The following is a 20,958-nucleotide window of genomic DNA, read 5'->3' as shown; positions in this document are numbered from 1 at the left end:
GGATTTAACCCTCCAGTGTTGACCCCAATCCCCCAAAGTTAACGGAACTACTTGTAAGGTGGGGAAACTGAATCTCTCTCTCTCTCTCTCTCTCTCTCTCTCTCTCTCTCTCTCTCTCTCTCTCTCTCTCTCTCTCTCTCTCTCTCTCAAATTCCTTTCAATTACCGGTGCAATTTAAGCTTTAATTCCGTTTTCTTCCCTCGTTGCTGATGAACACTAGTCAGGAAGAAGGGTAAACTATAACCTTGAAAACAGAAGAGCTCTCAGCTACACTCACCTTCAGTCACATCCTCCACAGTCACTGGATGCGACACTTTTTTAACCTCAGCTGTGTGCAACTCAAGAACAGTGAGTGGGTAACACGAGGACACCACCCACACCGCACAGATTCCCAAACATTTATCACTGCCATACCACGCAATGTCGATCACAATTTTCCGAAAGATACTGGAAGTCATCCTGAGTCGTAGCTGGAAGAGGTCAGGAGAAACTGGTAATATACGAGAGTAAATTCGGGGTCGAGATCGGGAATGGCTACGAGAAACTGATAACTTCCGAACGTTATTTAGAGGTGGAACTGGGAATGGTCACCAGAAATTAGTATTTATTATCACCCACGATTGGATGATAATATGCACCTCAGTCCACTACGCCTATCCAAGCACAGACTAATCCAACGATGAAGGAATGGCAGGAGAGACGAACAAACTTTGGTATTTTACTGTGCACACGCAAACAAAAAGGAACGTCATGGGAGGAAGGTAGGACAGGTACAGAGCACAGACGGTGAAACAGACGAAAATTGAAATAGACAGTGGTATGGGGTAGGTTTCAATAGATGATTGTTGCGTCCACCTCACAATCTCAGTGGCAGTTGGTGGGGCTCGAGCCTACCATTCAAAGCGTCCTCCAAATGCGGGACCAACACTAAGTCAACCAAGCCTCCGAATCGCCCAAACCCGACCAGCCGGCTTCCAAACCCTACCCCATTCCCAGCCTCAAGCCCCCCGCATCCCCCGTATGGCATTACAGGTGCTGGCCACGTCGGCATCATTTGTCAGGGTAGAAACTTTGGCAATGTGTTACACTCCGACACTCCACACATCCCTCTCTTAGGCTAACATCTTCACAAAGTTCGATACAGCCAACCTCCTTAACCTAACCTAACCTAACCTAACCTAACCTCTGTAATGCGTTACACTCCAACACCGGCCAAATCCCTCTTTTAACGATTTTACATGAGTTCGATACTGCCTAGTTCCGTACCTAACCTAACTTAGCCTAATCTAATCTAAACTATGTATTAATCTAACCTAATTCAATCTAAATTGCGCAAACCAAACCTAACCTAACGTATGATAACCTAACCTTACTAAATCTAATCTAATGAAAGTTAGTAGCCGAATCAGTAGAATGGTGGTCTGCAGTCCTCATGGACCCAGGTTTGAATCCCGGCTGGGGCAAGGAACAGTTAAAGGAATTGAATTTTATTAAAACAGACTTTACTGCTCTACGAAAAGGCCCAACGACACGTAAAAATACCCCCGCTAATACCAATACACCAGTCCTGTATGAGACAGCCCTAGCATGTATTCAATATGGACGGACGGTGTTTGAGCCGAAATGGTGATTTGTGGAAGTGTATGATTTGTAGGAGGACTACTGGTCATTGGAAGCGGGCTGTGAAGCCTATGCCCAGTGTCGGACACATAAGGAAAAAAAAAAACTTCCTTCTCCCCTCATTTTCACCCCTCATCCTCACCCTTAACTCTCCCCCTCACCTACCTCTCAGTCTCACTCTTTCCCCTCTCTCCTCACTTTCACCCTTTACCCTCCCCCTACCCTCCCACTCACCTACCCCTCACCCTCACTCTTCTCCCTCTCCTCTCATTTCCACCCCTTACTCTTTCCCCTCTTCTCTCATTTTAACACCTCCCCCTCCCCCATTACCTTCTCCCACTCCTCCTCATCCTCATCCTCACCTCCACTCCAGATCTTTCACTCTTACCTCTCAATCTCACTCTTTCCCCTCTCCCCACATTTACACCCCTCAATCTCACTCTTTCCCTCTCCCCACATTTACACCCCTCAATCTCACTCTTTCCCTCTCCCCACATTTACACCCTCACCCTCATCCCTCACCTTCACCTCCTCTTGTCCCCTCTCGTGGCCACTCTTTAAACCTATGTGCTGCTTTTCCCTTAAGGGGGATGAGACACTGGGGTCGCATCCCTCGGCTCTCTCTCATTTCCTCGTATTCTGATGCATTCTTGCCCCCTTATCTTCCTCTCTCTCTCTCTCTCTCTCTCTCTCCTTCTTCTTCTTCTTCGTCTTCTTCTTCTTCCTCTTTTTCTTCTTCTTCTTCTTCCTTCTCTCCTCCTCCTCCTCTTCCTACGTCCACTTTTCCTCATTCTCGCTTCCATTCTCTTGCCTTCTTGCCCTTCCTCCAATCCCATCTTTCATTTCTTCATCTCCATTTGTTCTCTTACAGTCTCTCCACATTTGTCTCAAAATCCCTCATTTTCATCTTCTCTCTTCTTCCTGCCCCTTCTCTCTTGCCCTTCTTCCTATCCATTTTTCACATCCTCACTCTTTCACCTCTTCTTAACATCTTCCCTCACTTCCATTTGCTTGACCTTCCTCTATTCAATCTTGCTCCCTGTCCTTACCTACTTACTTGGTGTTGGAGAGGGGCGCCTTCATGTGGTGGCACTGATATGCTGACTGGTGGAGCTGCCCGGTAATTATACAAACGTCCCTCACTCCCTCCCTATTCCCCTAAAAAGAGGATAGTGGTGTGCAGGAGAGGGCGACTTCAGTCTGCAGTCCACCGGGTTCACATTTAGATAAGCCTAAGGGGTTGCAATTAGGCTACAAGATCTACTGCAATTACTACTGCCTGCTTACAACTTTCCATTATTTCAGCCTATCTTTGATTCCCTTATCTTTCCACTTCTTTATACCCTCCTATCATTCACCTCTTCACCTGTTTTCTTATAATTCCTTCATTTTTGCTACTTACTCCCCCACCTCATGCCCTCCTCTCCCCTTCATCTTCCCTCGCAATCCCCTATTCCTTCGTCTTCACTTGATTACTTTGCCTTTCTCCCATCTTACCACACGTCATCACTTGGTGCCTTACATTTTCCTCCATATTTATCTCTTACTCCCTAATCTTCACTTAATCTTTACCCCTTCCTCTTCCAATCTGTCATTAACCTCTCTTTATCTCCATTCCCGTTTTTCCTCAATCCTGTTAACATGTTGGATGGAATTTACAGGGTCTACCTTAAATAAGCACTGTTTTCTAAGAAGTACAACCATGGCAGTTTTCTATGACACAACATGTATCTTATCAAACTAGCTTTTCTAAGACTTTTGTTCTATCTACTTATTATCTACTGTATATATTTTCTGCTGTAGGCCTATTTGTTATTCTCTCTGCTTACCTATGAATACATAGTGGGGAATTAAGAAGCAGGCTTCTTGTGGTGTTCCCCACCTCTTAAGACGTGTCAGCCAATGTGCCTTATCAGCCAATGTTCCTTATCAGCCAATGTGCCTCTCTCTCTCTCTCTCTCTCTCATTCTGAAGATATATTTCCATGCCTTATGTGCGGTAGATGATCAGTTTTATTTGATATGAATTCTGATAATGCGATACTACTGACACCCCTCTCCCCGGGGCCCTGCCTTCATCTATAATTCTACATCGTTCCCAACTTCCCTGGAGTGTTCAGGATTGTTTGGGTGGGATTTTAGTAGTAGTAGTAGTATTAGTGGTAGTATTGTAGAAATAGAAGTAACAACCCTAAGCTCACACACACCACAAAGCCAGCCAGGAGACAGGAAATTTGTGCTGGGCAATCCCCAGGTCCTGTCTTCCCCCCTTGCTGTTTTTTAACCAGCCCATACCCCACTGACCGGGCTAATGTATGGCCCGGCCTGCACTGTAGGTGCAGAGAATCTTTAAACAACAACAACAACAACCCTAGGCTGATCTGACAGTGAACCCAGTGGACCGAATGCTAAAATTACCCGTTTCCTGCAGTCCACCATCCTCCTGTGGCGGTAAAATGAGAGAACTGAGGGATGTTCCTATAACCTGGCAACAGCATCACCTGGAGATATTGGTGCCACCCCTCTCCAGCACCTGATCCTTCCGCTGTTACAAGAGAGGGATGCCTTCACGTGGTGACACTGTAGGATTATCTATTTACGACCGGTTCTCTGTCGCAACTTTGATTTATTTTTGGATTAAAAACTAGAACCAGGGGAAACTCTACCCTTTCCTTTAATTATTCTTCCTTCAGTATGCCGATATAATTTACGCTAATTTTTCTCTCCAAAACTCCAAAGATCTGCTTATTGATTTGTTTATTTATTTACTTTTGTATTTATTTTTATAGGGATAGCAGGAGACAGAGGAAGACTGCACGCTCTGGTCTTTGTCCTTCATTAAAAAAAATACTACTGTAGTACTAATACTAATACTAATGATAAAAACAATACTGTAATAAAGCAAGAAGAGGGAGAAAGCAGTTGACAGTGTTTATAAATCTTTGGACTGAGTGATAAATACAGAGTGTGACTAGAAAAGAAAAATAATGCTTATCGTATCAAAGTTTTCCTAAGCCTAACATAATGGTACACCGAATGCTTCCCTCTTCCCTTTAAAATTTCCTGGACCAGTGTTTCTTTCCCCAGGTTAGATGGACTTCCTTTTCCAGGTCCATTCTGTGATAAGAAAGATTGGTGGGGAGAGCCATCGTCTATATTATGCTCTTTTCTCACTAGCAGAATAGCAACGTGTACCTGGCAGCTTCATTCATAAAAACTTCCTAAGGAGTCGTTGGACATTTTACGATACTACTTGTCCTTGTAATTCCTTGTAACTGTTTTAGAGCAAATTATTGATCCACACATCCTCCACTAATCAGAAAATCATGTTGCTTATTAAACACGTCAGTAAATCAATGTCTTGACAGGAAAAGGGAGAAATATGCGACTGTCCCAAGGCAGAAAGATTAAGGGCCTTATTTATGCTTTGCACATTACTCAAAGTCAGTGTTTTTATTCGTTACATTAGTCAGAGCCACGAGAGAGAGAGAGAGAGAGAGAGAGAGAGAGAGAGAGAGAGAGAGAGAGAGAAACATCTGTATGGGAAGGAACACTTGCCTTACTCCCACCTCACCATCACAACACCTGAGCTGGAGGAATCGATAAGACGATGTGTGTGTGTGTGTGTGTGTGTGTGTGTGTGTGTGGTAAAGAGATAAGTGTTAGTTTCGTAATATACTCAAGGAGATAGCAGCAACTAACATTTCACCTCTTCTGCTTGTCACTTCTGCTGGTTTATATTCCTAGACTGAGATAGGCCTGGCGTGTTTTCCTTTCAATTAATGATTCTCTCTCTCTCTCTCTCTCTCTCTCTCTCTCTCTCTCTCTCTCTCTCTCTCTCTCATAAGCCTAAGTTTAGAGAGGCCTGGTGTTCCTTGATATAATGCATAAAGGAAAAAGTGACAGACATACCCTAGCTGTGAAGTAGCAGCAATGGAATAGTAAGCATTTTTCCCCAAAAATTTTATAATATTATCCCGGAGTTGAATGATACAGTTGCGTGATGATACGTATTAAGCTCCTTGAATTTCGGTGTGTGTGTGTGTGTGTGTGTGTGTGTGTGTGTGTGTGTGTGTGTGTGTATTTAGTCCATCCATTCCCTCTCCTGATGGCTATTTTATTCAACGATTTTACTAAACATTACGATCAAAAGGAGTTATGGCTGTATCAACCCCTCCAGTTCTAAAAATATCTCCTAAACTGAATTAAATTGAATGGTAACTGCAAAAAGTTATTAAAAGAAAATTATTAGTTAGAAAAGCACCAAGCACCATAAATCCGATTATTTGCTCATATTTTACTGTGTGTGCGTGTAACTTATTTGCATTTTTACAGGATTTATTTGGACAGCGGGCTTATTTTCGACCACTTCCACAGTTGGTTTGCTTGCAACTCAGCGAAAGGAATCTCCATCCTGGTAAGCTTCAGCGGTGAGGTATGGAGTTAACATGTATTCTAGAGATAAATGTCCTACTAATTCTCAATTGAGTGTTTAGTGCGTTCACCATCACCACCAAGATAGTTGTGGAAGTGGAAACTGAGAAATGGAAGCTTCGTTGGTCAGCTCTTTAATAATAATAATAATAATAATAAAGCGAATGTGAATCTAGCCCTTGGTCTGTAATGTCTTTCGCTACGAGTTTTATAAACAAAGCTAACGGAGCTATCATGCGATGTTCGCGTGAACCAAGTTATCAATAGTAGGTAGGCGAAAACTATAACACCTTTACCACAGACAGTATAACTTTAAATAAATCATGGTTGATAAATGTATCTTCAAAATCGTATATTCGCATCATGAAAAAAAGAAGAAGAAAAAAAAAAAAAGGTAATTCAATGTATCAAGCCAGACCAAATGCATAGCCTACACCGACCAATAAGTAACACCTATTAATATACCCTTTGTTCTTGGAAAAATCTTCATGTTGTACTGGGGGTCAGGTTTGGGGACTGCACTTTCCCCTAACAAAATATACAGAATATTCTCAACCTATCCAGTGTGACGGCATAGTTTTTTTTGTTTTCCTTTTGTTACAGCGTGATGATATTTTACAGTTTCGAATATCCACTCTTTGTAGTAGAGTTGGAAACAATATTCATTATACCCTTTTGAGATTAGGTCTTTCATTCCCGCTAACGCAAAACGATTTTATTAATACAGAAGAGATTCCCCTTATTAACAGGATAAACAAGTCATTAATAATAGTACACTGAAATTCATTGCCTTAAGCTGTATGTTATTTGCATAATGATCGCTATAGACAGGTAGATGGATAGATATGTATAGGTATGGATACAGGCAGATACGAAGACAAGTGGACAGATATACAGACAGACAGAGACAGACAAATAAACAGAGAGAGATATATATACATGTAGATATATATATATATATATATATATATATATATATATATATATATATATATATATATATATATATACATGTAGATACACACACACACACACACACACACACAGGTCATGGTGTACGAGTATGAACGCAAGTGTTTATGTGCGTGTTGAGTTAATATGTATTTATGTAAATACCGGGTATGCATTTATGAATGTATGTATGTATGCCTCTATGCATCTATCAATATATCTATCTATCTATCTATCTGTGTCTATCTATTTATCTATCTATCTCTCTATCGATCGACTGATCTCTCTCTTTTTAGTATATGCGATTTACTTGAGTCCCACAAACTCTGCCGATTCGCAGCAACTTCTTATCAGCAATTCAATGACCTTGGGATGACTACATTTTTATTTCAGACACTACTTTATTTCAGGCGGTTTTATCCAACAATCATATTCTCTTCAATACGATTTTGTTTTTCTTCATTTCAGTCACACTACTGTACCTTCAAACGCTTTTCTTCGACGATATTGTTAACAGGTTGATTTATACTATACCTGACCCTTCCAGTTCCAATCATCTTCCTTTAGCTGTTAAATAAAATCGTCTGCAGTGAGTTTATAATAAAGTATATCCTCAGTATATCTTTTTCCTTGTCACCTCCAGACGATTTTATTTAGTTCAGGGGACGCCTTTCATACTGATGGAAGATTACACACCCTCCACTACCCTAACATTACTATTCGTCGGTGTTATACTCTATTCACTTTACCTTGGCCTAAAAGTACCATCCCTCCATCTTGAATGTTGAGTTATGGCAAGATATTAAGATTATATTATGACGCTAGTCACGAAGAAGTGATACAATAAATATTTAAAGCCACGGTATTATCTTTTTCTGCCACTGACCTACATGAATACATATTTCTATCTTGCATGCTGAGTCATAGCAAGAGATTAGGACCAGAATACGATGCCAGTCACGAAGAAGTGCTACAGAAAGTATGTACAGAAACAATATCTTTTTCTGCCACTGACCAACGTGAATGCCATCCCCACCATCTTGAATGCCGAGTTATAACAAAAGATTAAGACTAGTCACGATGAAAAGCTACGGAATGTATGCAGTCACAGATTATCTTTATCTGCCACTGAGATGCATGAAATTAGTGGCAAAAAAAAAGAAAATGAACACTTGGGCCAAATTAAAGCGAATGAACTATATGGGGGACGCCTTCACGTGGTGGCACCAATATAATCAGGCGGCTCAGCTGCCTGGTTATATAAATGACCCTCAACTACTTCCCAGACGCCCGAAAGGAGGATGGTGGGCTGCAGGAGAAGGGCAATTTAAGCCTGCTGTCCACTGAGTTTACGTTTTAGATAAACCTAGCGCATCATCTTCAGCAAGAACAACAACGACAAAAACAATAACAACAAAAACAATAACAACAAAAACAACAACGACGACGACACCTATAACAAAAACGAAAGCAACAATAACAGCCTTCTTGATCTTATAACTACCAATATAAAAACATATATTACTCAGCAAAAAGGAAAGATTTATAATACAAAAAAAAAAAAATACAAAATAAAACTATCTTTACCTCATCAGTACCATAATGTCTTTTTTTAAATTAGTGTTACCGTATTTTTTTTTATTCTCTCACAGTGAAGAGGTTCGATCCTGTCTGCAATCATCTTTCCAGTACGATGATGCTTCTTCTATTACTGATAACGTTACATAAGTTTACCTTAGGAAGTACTTTTATTTAGTTATTAATACTATTATTATTATTATTATTATTATTATTATTATTATTATTATCATCATCATCATCATCATCATCATCATCATCATTATTATTATTATTATTATTATTATTATTATCATTATCATTATTATTAGCGTGTTCGTATGCGTCTTTGTCCACTACGTCGCATTCCAGCATCTACAACCCCAGCAACGAGAAAGAGCCAGGGAAGGGGATCGAACTTTTGCATCTGACTGTACGTTTTTTTTTTTTTTCCCCGACTGTACGTAGCTCCAAAACTCTTCTTGGAAAACTCTTATCAAACCTGAATGTGAAGGTCAGTTTAATTCGTTCCATCATTTTCTTTTCCTATTTTGTTACGTCTGCCGCAATTTTGGGGTGGAGAGAGAGAGAGAGACAGATAGACAGACAGACAGACAGACAGACAGAGGATGATGCAAGAGGTGTGTGTGTGTGTGTGTGTGTGTGTGTGTGTGTGTGTGTGTGTACAAGCGAATGAGACAGCATACATAAAAAAAACACTTCAGTCATTCAGTAACGACCACACACACACACACACACACACACACACACACACACACACACACACACACGTAGCGATAGCCCGAGAAGTATGTGGTTGAGAGGGGGGGGGTAAGGATAATTTTGACCAACTTGATCCGTTCGGCGTTACAGTTTGGCCAGCTAAATAGGTATCATTAACAAACCAAGTTTATGACAAAGTACTTTTTATTGTTACAGATTTACAGTATTTCCTGGAAAGTAATTGACTCAGTCATGACATCCGGAGTTATTAATGACCAGACCAGTAGCAGGAGTCCATACAAATTTGCACCCTCCCTCCCCTCGCCGCTGTTCTATGGGTTAAGTGGATCCATATCTAGGCACCTGGATTAATATGGTACTTGATTTTGGCTTAGACTATTCTCCTGACCGGAAGGAAACTCGGGTATTTTGTTATTTGTACTCTCTCTCTCTCTCTCTCTCTCTCTCTCTCTCTCTCTCTCTATATATATATATATATATATATATATATATATATATATATATATATATACCGGTAACTTATTTAAAATATGTTTTGTCCTCTCGGAGACCTCTCCTTCTATGTTAAAAAAAAAAAAAAAAAAAAAAAAACAGGCTCCACTCTACATTTCTGACTAATCCAGTATTTTTTTTTACCAACTCAAAAAAAAAAAACCTGGCGGGGTAACCCCTCCTCCTCCCGGTCGGGCCATCCCTGCACACACGAACAGATAAAGCGACGGGGGTGAGGCCACAGAGTAAGATAAACGGTACACACACACACACACACATACACACACACACACCAGTCTCCCAGCAAGATACTTCGCAGACGGTAGAGTGAGCTGCGGAGGTGAGGTTAGGAAGAGACGCGCTGGGTTTAGTGTACCCAATGACTCGCACGCATGTTGAGCTCCCTGGTCCGTGTTGCAAGACGTACGCATAATTATATTTTCTGCCTGAAACTACCAGACGATTGTATTCAAGGAGAAACTTTTTCAATTAGAGGGGTTAGATACAAGCTTCATTAACCCATTCATGAACCAGAGGGGTTAATACAGCCTTCAATATCCCCCTTCACTCCTAAACCATCCTCCCGCGCTGAGTAAAATCGACTGGTTGAAGCAAGAATGTAATATGTAATAACATACTTGTGGGATAATAATTAACCATAAGACCCGCATTCTCGTCGGTTAAAGAAGCTCCCTAATACCGTTTCCTAAGTGATTTATGTTGCTTATTACACTTTACTGTCCTATTCTGTGTTACATAAATCCATCCAATATCGGCATAATCTGCATAAAGAAGTTATAAATGGATATCAACCAGCTCTTTCCAAAAGTAAATCGCTAAGGAAGAGATGTTACGGCTGCATTAACCAACGAGAATACGAGAATTAGGACGTCATTTATATTCTTGCTTCCACCAGACGATTTTATTCACTTTAAACAGAGCATCTTAAAAGTGCAGCGGTTAATGAAGACTATAATCAATCCTTCTTGTTTTAAAGGATCTCCTGAGCTGAATAAAATCGTCTGGAGATGGCAAAGAATATAATATCGTAGTAAGGTGGAGGGGGGGGGAAGTGCCATAGATGTGAGCGAAAAGAAAGGAAACTTACGGAAATGGACTGGACGAGAGGCGAGGGAAAATGCCACGAAAAGTGACAGAGAAATAGGAGAAAGAAAGGATGAAAACGGAATAGCGAAAAACTGGTCAACGTACTCGGGCAGAAACAGAGAAATGTGAGTGAGAGAAAGAATACTGCAACTGGCGGCAAAGGAAAATGAAGACAGCGGAAAAGACAGAGAGGTAAAGAAAAGTGAGAGAAAGGAATGAGTGAAAGAGTAAGACTTTTAAAACAGGAGACGGACAGTAAGAGACAGCAAAGGCAGGATAGCATAAATAAAAACAAAACTACGGACGCGGAAATTTAAAAAGCCGCCAAAAATGAGGAGTGAGAAATATGCAGCAAAGACATGGTGGATATAATGAAAATCTAGTAAATTCAAAATAAGAAATAGAGAAAGATGAAGTGAGAAGAAAAAATGCTAAAATTGGTGACAGAAGAGAGGCAAAAGATAGTGACAAGACAATACTAACACACACACACACACACACACACACACACACACACACACACACACACACCAGACACAATATACAGAACGAACAATAACAGAACGCAACAGAAGCGAATAACACACCTAAAAAAAAAAAAAAAAAAAAAAAAGACGAGAGGTGATGCCAAACGTGCTAAGCTTCAAAACAATGAGGCTGGTATACTCTTTTTACTTTAACCTGGACTAAAACTGCCATCTTTCCATTTTGCATACTGAGTTATAACAATAGATTAACAACAGAATAAGGTGTCTGCCATAAAGAGGTGCTTAGGACAGCATAGTATTATCTTTTAACTCGATTGACCTACGTGAAATAAACCCCCAAAGGACGAAAATCTGGGCCAAGTTAAGGTGAACTACAGCAAAAATAAAAGCTAGTCTCTTATTTCTAGCCTTGTTCCTCCCAGACGATTTTGTTCACTACTTCACTCCTGTTATGTTCAATTGTATTCTTGTTATCTCCTTTTTTAAGCTTATGTGAGACATTTCTTGAGGGGGTTAAATATAGCCTTTAGCCCCCTCAGTGCCAGAGATCTTTTCCTAAGATGAGTAAAATCATCTGAAGATAGTATGAATTGAGTATATATATATATATATATATATATATATATATATATATATATATATATATATATATAAAGGTTGGGAAAGCTTTCTCGTAGTGCAGGGTTTGAGCTTAGGGCAGGCCTCTTATGGTGAAGGGGTTACTGTAAGCTATATATAAATCTCCCAGTTCGAAAAGTCTCCCTTACACGAGATTTAATTTCCAGTGCTATTAGGGCAATATTCTATGTGGCCTTGGAGATTTCGTAACACCTTTTCCTTAGCTATAAACTGATTTTACTACACTTTAACATTCTCCCGTGTGTTAATTTACATCGCTTTAATATCGATATAAATTGCATCAGTGACATAAGATGTTAATGAGGTATAATGTGCAGAATATGTCCCTATGGAAGAGGTGCTACGAAATGTCCCATACCACCTTTAATACGGCCCTCAGTGTGGAAAGGGAAGTACATAGAAGACGAGTGGCTGTAGGCTGAATGAGATTGCAGATACCGGTTTTATATTCCTACAAATGCTCGTCTGTATCTAAAAGGATTATGGGAAACAAGATTACAACGAAAACAGTCTTCTTTCAGTGGGAAGGAAAGTGTATGGCAGTTAAACATGCAGGTGTGTGTGTGTGTGTGTGTGTGTGTGTGTGTGTGTGTGTGTGACAGGAAGAGGGGAATCCCACTGCGTGGCCGTGGCGGAGTTAACATGCTTAAGCCAAGAGATGAGGTGAGGTGAGGAGGGTGAGTAGTTAGGCTGAAGGGGTGATGAAGTGAGGTGAGGTAAGGAAAAAAAAAAAGTGACGAAAGCATGAGGTAAGGTGAGAAGAAAGTGAAGTGACTGAAGTTTATGGGGTGACGTGAGATGAGGGGGAAAAATGAAGTGACAAGAGAATGAAGTGAGAGAAATGGTGACGTCACTAAATATTTTAAGTTGAGGAGAGGTGATGTGAGGTGAGGTGAGGTGAAGTGAGATGAAATGAGATGAGATGAGATGAGGAGAGGCGAGGTGAGATGAGGTGAGGTGAGATGAAATGAGATGATATAAGGTGGGGCGAAGTGGGGTGAGGTGAGGTGAGTTGAGGTAGCATCAGGGTCTGTGGGTAAAGTCAGCGTTCAAGGATTCTCACACTAAGTTTTTATGCAGGTTTTTGTACTCAATTTTCCCTTAACTCTCTCAGGTTCGTAAGACTCACTCACAACTTAATAAAACCATCTGCCGTTCGCTGTGATATAATGCATGATTTGCCTCCACAATGAGATAATTAAGAGTACTAGTAGTAACACTCTCAGACTCCCATACTCACTCTCAGCTGAATAAAATCGTCTGGCATTAACTAGAATAGACTAAAGGAGCTGTCCCTGTATCTTCTGTATCAGTCCATGTGAATTCCACTACTGGATCAAACCTTTTTCTCTGAAGGAATATAATAGCCAGATTTAGCTCTTCCCTATGCTGGCTGAGTTTGAATGAGGAAGACCTCTGAGCCTGTGGCGGGTTATTCACACAGAAGCTGTGTATCCAAGGCCACTGCATTATCCAGTTTACCACAGTTATCTCTCACTGGTGTTACCCTACGTACTCATTTTATCTACCACCCTACAATGGATGGACGGACATGTGAGTCGAGTGACGCCAGGTGCCTGCATCAGGATTCGAACCGTGGCGCCATTGCACCTGTGAGTGACTATGACATATGAAAATAAAACACGAGGGTCATTAAGGCGACATTTTTTTTTAGGTTCCAATCTTCCCCTAGACTACCAGCTTCAACTGTTGATGTTCCATCCATGTCCCTGACTGTATCTGTGGGTAATGATGCGTCTTTCCATCGGTGTACGTGAAAAAATATGAAAAACTGGTGGTAGATAAGTGGAACAAGAGCGAACCGTCCTAAAACGAGTTCAGAACAACATTCCAGCAGTTCAGTCAGTGCAGAACCAGAGAAAACCCAGAACACTTCAAGGTTGAATGATCTACAAGAAGTCTGCAATGAGAAATCATGACGGTAAGTTTCACATCTTTCTAATAATCAGAGGTAATTTGCAATCACATTCATGGCACTTATTCCTCAGCGATTTATTTTGCCCTCTAGAAAGAGCGGTATGGTGGTAAACTTATAGGCAAGTACGGAAACAGTGAGCAGTGATTTTCAAGGTAGGTGACGCAGTCTTTGTAACCAACACTTTTTACTGGATATTGTGTCAAACAATCGTACACTTAACCAGATTTTTCGTGGCATTCCAAATTTGAGCAATTGGCGCGGTACACCAGAAGATTATAAAATTTGTTCATACGATCAGTCACAATTTTGGCATGGGAGGAGACGGGTATGCCTAACGATACAAGACAAATGGTTTTATGTTTATTCCAATGATTTGTATTTGGGAACTATAATATCAGCATCGTCTGACTGATTCTCATTTTTCAGATATTTTGGTACACCAAACGCAGAGTGTTACCCTGCAGAGGTGTTACCCTAAACAGGTATTACTCTAAAGAGGTGTTACCCTAATGAGATGTTATCCTAGAGAGGTGTTACCCTTATGAGATGTTACCCTAAAGAGGTGTTACCCTTATGAGATGTTACCCCAAAGAGGTGTTACCCTTATGAGATGTTACGCTAAAGAGGTGTTACTCTTGAGAGGTGTTACCTAAAGAGGTGTTATCCAAATAATAAGTTACCCTAAAGAAGTGTTACCCTAATGAGGTGACTGGCTCTGTGCGGGTGGGGGGTGGGGGTCAAAAATCCACCTAGAAACAGCTCACCTTAAACAGGCAGAGTTACCCGCACCTTATGTCAGTCGGGACAGATATCTTAAAAGAACTTAGAGCCTGGACGTAAAGCTTTCGTAGGTATTAATAACTGCTGTAATATTTAACGTAAGGAATGATGAACACGAAAACTGTAAATGCCAACATGGTAATGATGATAATAATTGTAAGGATAATACTGATACATATAATCATAAGAATAACTATTAACAGTAACACTGAAAACTAACAACAGGGACGATAAAATAAAATAAACCGATATAAATAATGATAATAATAATAATAATAAAAATAATAATAATAATAATAATAATAATCAGTTACCTATTTACTGACTGTGTAGCCACAACAAGGAAGCTTCAACACAACTGTTTATCATATACAAGGTATGAAATTTTGGCATCATAAACACGTATGTGACCTTTAAAAGTAGTTCAAGGTCATTCATATTTCGAACATGTACTTAGATTAACCTAAGGTAGCTTCTTGTGTAATATCAACAAGATGTGAAGACAAAGGTGTGGAAGAACGCATGGGTACATTTTACATCTGTCTCAGTAACTGGCTAGCTGTATACTTAACTGTAACCATATTATTTTCAGAAAATAACAAGGACCACAGCTATATTTCTGTCCAGTTACAGCTTTTTTGGTTTTCTCTCAAACGTGCGACAAACAAAACACTGAGCAGATTTGAAGTCGGTACTTTCCACTAGGCTAAATGGCAAACTATTCAACCAAAATTCTCAGCATACTTTTTATCATAGGAACTTCAGCCTAATAGCTGTATCTGAGATATTTCAATTTCAAATATGCAATTTTTGCACCGAAAATGAGTACATGACCTTAAATAACACGTCAAGTTCATTTTTCATTTGGCATAAGCAGGCTACTTGGGTTACCCTAGGGTACCTTTCTGTATAATATTATCAAGATCTAAGAAAAACAATGCGATGAAAAAAAATTATCATACTGTACGTACGAAAACAATAAGCTTCGCCATATAAATGGCGAAGCTTAATAATAACATCAACAACAGTAAAGACATCAACACTTTTGATATGGCAATAAATAATTTAATGACGATGATATTGATGATAATGACGACAATACCAATATCACCTGTAACAAAGCAATCCTTTAAATCACCAGCCAGACACTTGCTTACAAGAACCATGTACCATTTTCCCCGAAGATAACAACGACCAACAGATGATACGAAATGTCTATTACTGATAAACCAACACAACCTTCGCCCACGACAGCTGTCCTAAGGCTAAACTCATAACGGTCTGAGGTGCGAGATAAGATTAGGAGCTGAAAGCATTGACTGATACTTTGAGGATAATTAAGACGGAGCCTTTAAATTAATGCCTATCGACTGAACCAGCGTTATTAAGGTAGCTATTTAGCTTTTGTTATGTTACAATCTTTCCCCCAGAATACGGCCGGTCAAGGTTCAGATCCCCAAGTATACTGGTTAGTGCACGGGGACAAGGGGGAAAACAACCAGTCCACCAATCTCACCGACTCGAGAAGAAAGATCTTTCCTAAACTTAATGAATTCGTCTGCCAATTGCGCGAATGCAACTGACAGTCCATTAACCTAACGTTTCTTCTTTCTTTTAAACAGTAAACCTATATACCACGTTACACAGCAATCAGAAGCCAGGTATTATTAGGAGTAGCTGTATTTTCTGGTTCATCTGAGCGTGAACCCAGTGGACTGGCACTCTGCTGCAGTCCATCATCCTTCTTCTGGGGGACAGGCAGAGAGTTGAGGAACGCTTGCATAACCGAAGAGCTGAGCTGTCCGACTATATCAGTGCCACCACATGAAGGCGTCCCTATCTAGAACCCAGCAGGGAGGAAGAGCAGCCAAACTGGCTATATTCCGATTAGGGGTTTCACAGACTGCAGCAGGATTCTTAATGCTCTCAGGCTACTATGACTCACTCACAAAATAACAGAATCGTTTGGAGTTGGGTGGATAGAATACTAAAGCAGTCCCCGTATGTGAGTTAACAGTACCAGTAATAACGCTCAGGCATCTATGGCACACTCTTTCCTAAACAGGATCCTCTGACGTTAGCTAGAGTAAGATACCATTGTTGCCCCGGCCATGAGAGGGTTAACTGGGAAGATACACGTAAACTCTAGTTATTCCGGTCATTTACAGAACATCTGCCAGCATTACAGTACATAGATTAGCTTGCATTCTACGGTACAGTACAGCCAAATACACAAATCCATTCGCCTGCCCTGACTCCTTACTGCTGGATTTATAGGTATTTGAATGAGAAGTGATGGGAAAAGGTGTACAGTATATTATTACCCACAGATGAATGATAATATGCACGTCAGTCCACTATGTCACACTCAAGCGTCTAAGAATCCATCGATGCAAGAAGCACGAGAGGCGAACGGACTTTAGTATTTTTACAACCATGAGCAAATATTCGCCGACAGTTCCCCAGTAGTTTGTGTCCTGCCGTTCACATTTCATTTCTCCGCAAAGACTGAGAGTATATGTCCAGCTCCTAATCTTTCGTTGTCCGTTTCATATTGAGAGTGTATACTTCCATCTCATACCCTTTCGTTATCCGCTTCTTATTGTTATCAGATAATATAGATCACGTAACGCCTCCCACTGGCACAGTCGGAAGAGAGGTGTCAGCGAATTATTATTATTATTATTTTTTTTTATTTTTTTTTTTTTTTGTACATTCGGCAGCGGGGTAGTGAAGCCAGACAACCATTACACTTATCCTGGGTTCATAAATCATCTAGACTGTGTTGATGTTGAAAGTGATATAATGGTGTTGTAAGTGATGTTAAAAGCGATGTATTGAGACTGAATGATGTTGGCAAGGATGTACTGATGATAACAGGGATGTATTGAGGTTGAAGGTGATGCTAACAGCGATATTTCGCTGTTAAAAGAGTAATGTACTGATTCTGAGAGTGATGCATGGATGTTAGAGTCAAGTACTGATGTTGAGTGACGTACTGATGTTGAGAGGGATGTACCGATGTTAGAGTCATGTACTGATGTTGAATGATGTACTGATGCTGAGTGATGAACTGATGTTGAGAGATGTGCTGATGCTAGAGTCATGTACTGATGCTGGGCGATGTACTGATGCCGTGAGGGATGTATTGATGTTTGAGGGCCATATACTGATGTTGAGTGGTGTCCTGCTGTTGAGAATGATTTACTGATGATAAAGAGTGATGTACTGTACTTGGTAATGAAGTACTGATGCCGAGCGTAATGTACTGATGTTAAACTGAAGTACTGATGTTGAAAATAGTACCCTGATGTTGAAAACCCTGCATTTGATATCATGAGTGATGTGCCGAGTTTGCAAAGTATGAAAGACCAGCGTTTACTACCTCTTACATAAACATACTGACGCAATACTGACTTGACTCTTATACACTTTCATACTGACTATTAATATACTAGAGGTGACAGTGATAAGTAGGTAAGTTGATAACGTATAGGTAAAAAAGATGAAAAGCTACACAAACAGATAAAACGAGACAAACAGATGGGTAAACAGACAGACAGGTGGCAAGATGGATGGATAGATAAACAGGATGGCCAGAGATGGGTAAGACATAAATACACACATACATGGATAAAGAGATAGTTCTGTATACAAAAATATCTATTGACAAATGGAGAGAGAGAGAGAGAGAGAGAGAGAGAGAGAGAGAGAGAGAGAGAGAGAGAGAGAGAGGGTTACAAATGCAATGAAAATGCATACACATATAATTATTTAGAGCAGTATATAGACATATATGCAGATTTGAACAAACTAACACAGGTAAAAAGACAAACAGATAAACAAACAGACAGATAACTGGCACACAGACAACAGAAACAGATAAGCAACAGACTAACTTATATACAGGGATAGAAAGGACAGACGGATATAAGACAGACATACAAACACACGAACAGACATACACTGGCAGACAATCAGATATACAGACAGGTGGGCAGACAGATAAAGAGAAACGTACAAAAGGAATAATAGTGACAGATAAGCAGACAGACAGATAAAGAAACAACAGATAAACAGCTCTGAGTCTCTCATCTCTGGCTGGCACCGCTTCCCAGCCGCCTCTTCAAGTCACACACTGTTACTTAACCCTTCCACTGCGTATTCACACTTTGGCATTTCATTCACACTAACTGCAGAGGTGCTGGAGAGGGACACCTTCACGTGGTGGCATCAATGTGACTGGGTGACTCCGCTGCCTGATGATACAAACACCCTTCAGTTTCTTCTTTATCCCCCAAAAGGAGGAGGATGGACTGCAGGAGAAGGGTAGCTTCAGCTTGCAATCCACTGGGTTCACATTCATATGAGCCTGGGTTTACAGCAATGTCAACAACAACAACAACAGCAAGTTGAGCGTATTCAGAGAGTGCATACCTCCGCCAACGCCTATGCTAGACGACTCAGATCCAACAGATTTATTCAGCTCTTCCTTGGCCCATGACCAACATGTCCACAAAATTTTATTTAAAACCCATCAATAACGTTTCAGAAATCTTGTGGACAAACAAACAGATAAAAAGGAGTGAATGCATAACCTCCTCCAGCTTCATAAGCGGTCGTAACAACAACAATAACAACTCTACTATTACTACTACTACTACTACTACTACTACTACTACCACTACTACTACTACCACTACTACTACTACTACTACTACTACTACAACTACTACTACTCTACTACTATCACTATTGCTTGCCTTTTTTTCTACATAAAATATCGCTGCCGACCCTCTGACCATGCACACTGTATTTCCAGTTTTCTCTGAAAGATATTAAATACACGTGTTCCAGTTAATGGTACTATATTCTATTTTTGTGTCGGTTGCATATTTACTACCACTGCCTGTATTGCCTAAATCCATTTTAAGTTTAGGACAAGTAACAAGCGACATAGGACTGAGCCCTGAGGCACTCCGCTGGTTACTTAAGTCCAGTATAATACCTTGTGGAAGAGTAGGATGTGAATAACTGTGAGCCTGATTAGCTAATGCCATACAACAGAGATTCGTCAGTTGGCCATTAATCCCCCTCGGCATAATACATTCCGTATTTGACACTTGGAGATTCATTTAGGTTAGGAGGGCCTCTAGAGATGAGGAGGTTACATATAACAGACTGTGATTCATTAACTTTTCTTTAAAATATTCTTTAATGTACTGATGAAAAGGTGTTTCTTTGTGGAGATGTTAGTGTAGTTAGACAAGTTTCCCAGGACAGGGTTGGAGAACTGCATCCTTCAGTCTCTAAAAGACTGCCGGTACATTACAAAAAAAAAAAAAAAAAAAAAAAGTAGGTTAAATTAACATAGGCTTCCCCGGCTCGTTATGAAGACTATCTTTGAGTTATGGTCACTGAGTTCCCTGAGTATTGGTCGTGGAGTGAGAAATGCTGATTCATGGAGGATGTTGAAGAGGTCTTCGATTCGTGGAAGGAAACATGTGTCTTTGGTCCTGTTATTTAGATGTTAGGAGTCGATGCAGAACTACAGGTTACTGCCATTCTTGCGTGCCAAGATGGCTGGTGACGACACTGAACATATGGGTGGTTCGGTGATGACGATTTAAATATCTTCCACGTGGACTTATGCTCGGCTTGTCATTGGATTTTTCCCCCTTTTGGTGGCAGGCGTACGGGTGACTTAACTCTGTCTGTCTGGTGACTACTGAGCTTGGTGTACTCATAGTCATTATTGCCCTGTGTGAATATGACTTGACAGTGTCGAGTCTTTTTAGCGTTAAACAGGTGTTTCGCCAAACAGTTTCCCATATTTTTCACAATGACATATAATTTCCTATTCCTTTCTAAAGGTAGGAAGCGAATATAGCCTGCAGAATTCATACCATCCTATAATGAAATGATCCATGCATCATAAGACTTGCACAAAAAATGTAAAAGAACGGAGAAAAGCCACAGTATTGTACAGTATACGAGAGTCAACACTGGCACAAAATACTGCATTTGGGTTGTGTGTCCGCCTAAGTATATGTGTCTCGGTGCACGTGTGTGTGTGTGTGTGTGTGTGTGTGTGTGTGTGTGTGTGTGTGTGTGTGTGTGTGTGTGTGTGTGTGTGTGTGTGTGTGTGTGTGTGTGTGTGTGTGTGTGTGTGTGTGTGTGTGTGTGTGTGTGTGTGTGTGTGTGTGTG

At 40.5% G+C, this 20,958-nt stretch overlaps 1 protein-coding gene across 2 annotated transcripts in view; it reads left to right on the top strand.

Moving 5' to 3' along the window:
* Nucleotides 1–12,673: 12,673 nt before the first annotated feature.
* Nucleotides 12,674–20,958, top strand: part of LOC145407707 (solute carrier family 35 member H1) — a 59,054-nt gene continuing 50,769 nt past the window's right edge. For both annotated transcript variants that reach the window (XM_080278574.1, XM_080278573.1), the window contains exon 1: nt 12,674–12,708. The gene's annotated coding sequence lies outside the window, so the exon portion shown is untranslated. The remainder of the gene's footprint in view (nt 12,709–20,958) is intronic.

The sequence above is a fragment of the Coenobita brevimanus genome, chromosome 74 (assembly GCF_032717465.1).
Source record: "Coenobita brevimanus isolate Jiangsu-jjx chromosome 74, ASM3271746v2, whole genome shotgun sequence".
Lineage (NCBI taxonomy): Eukaryota > Metazoa > Arthropoda > Malacostraca > Decapoda > Coenobitidae > Coenobita > Coenobita brevimanus.
Note: the sequence above shows the minus strand (reverse complement) of the source record. Positions and strands in the feature narration are given on the sequence as shown.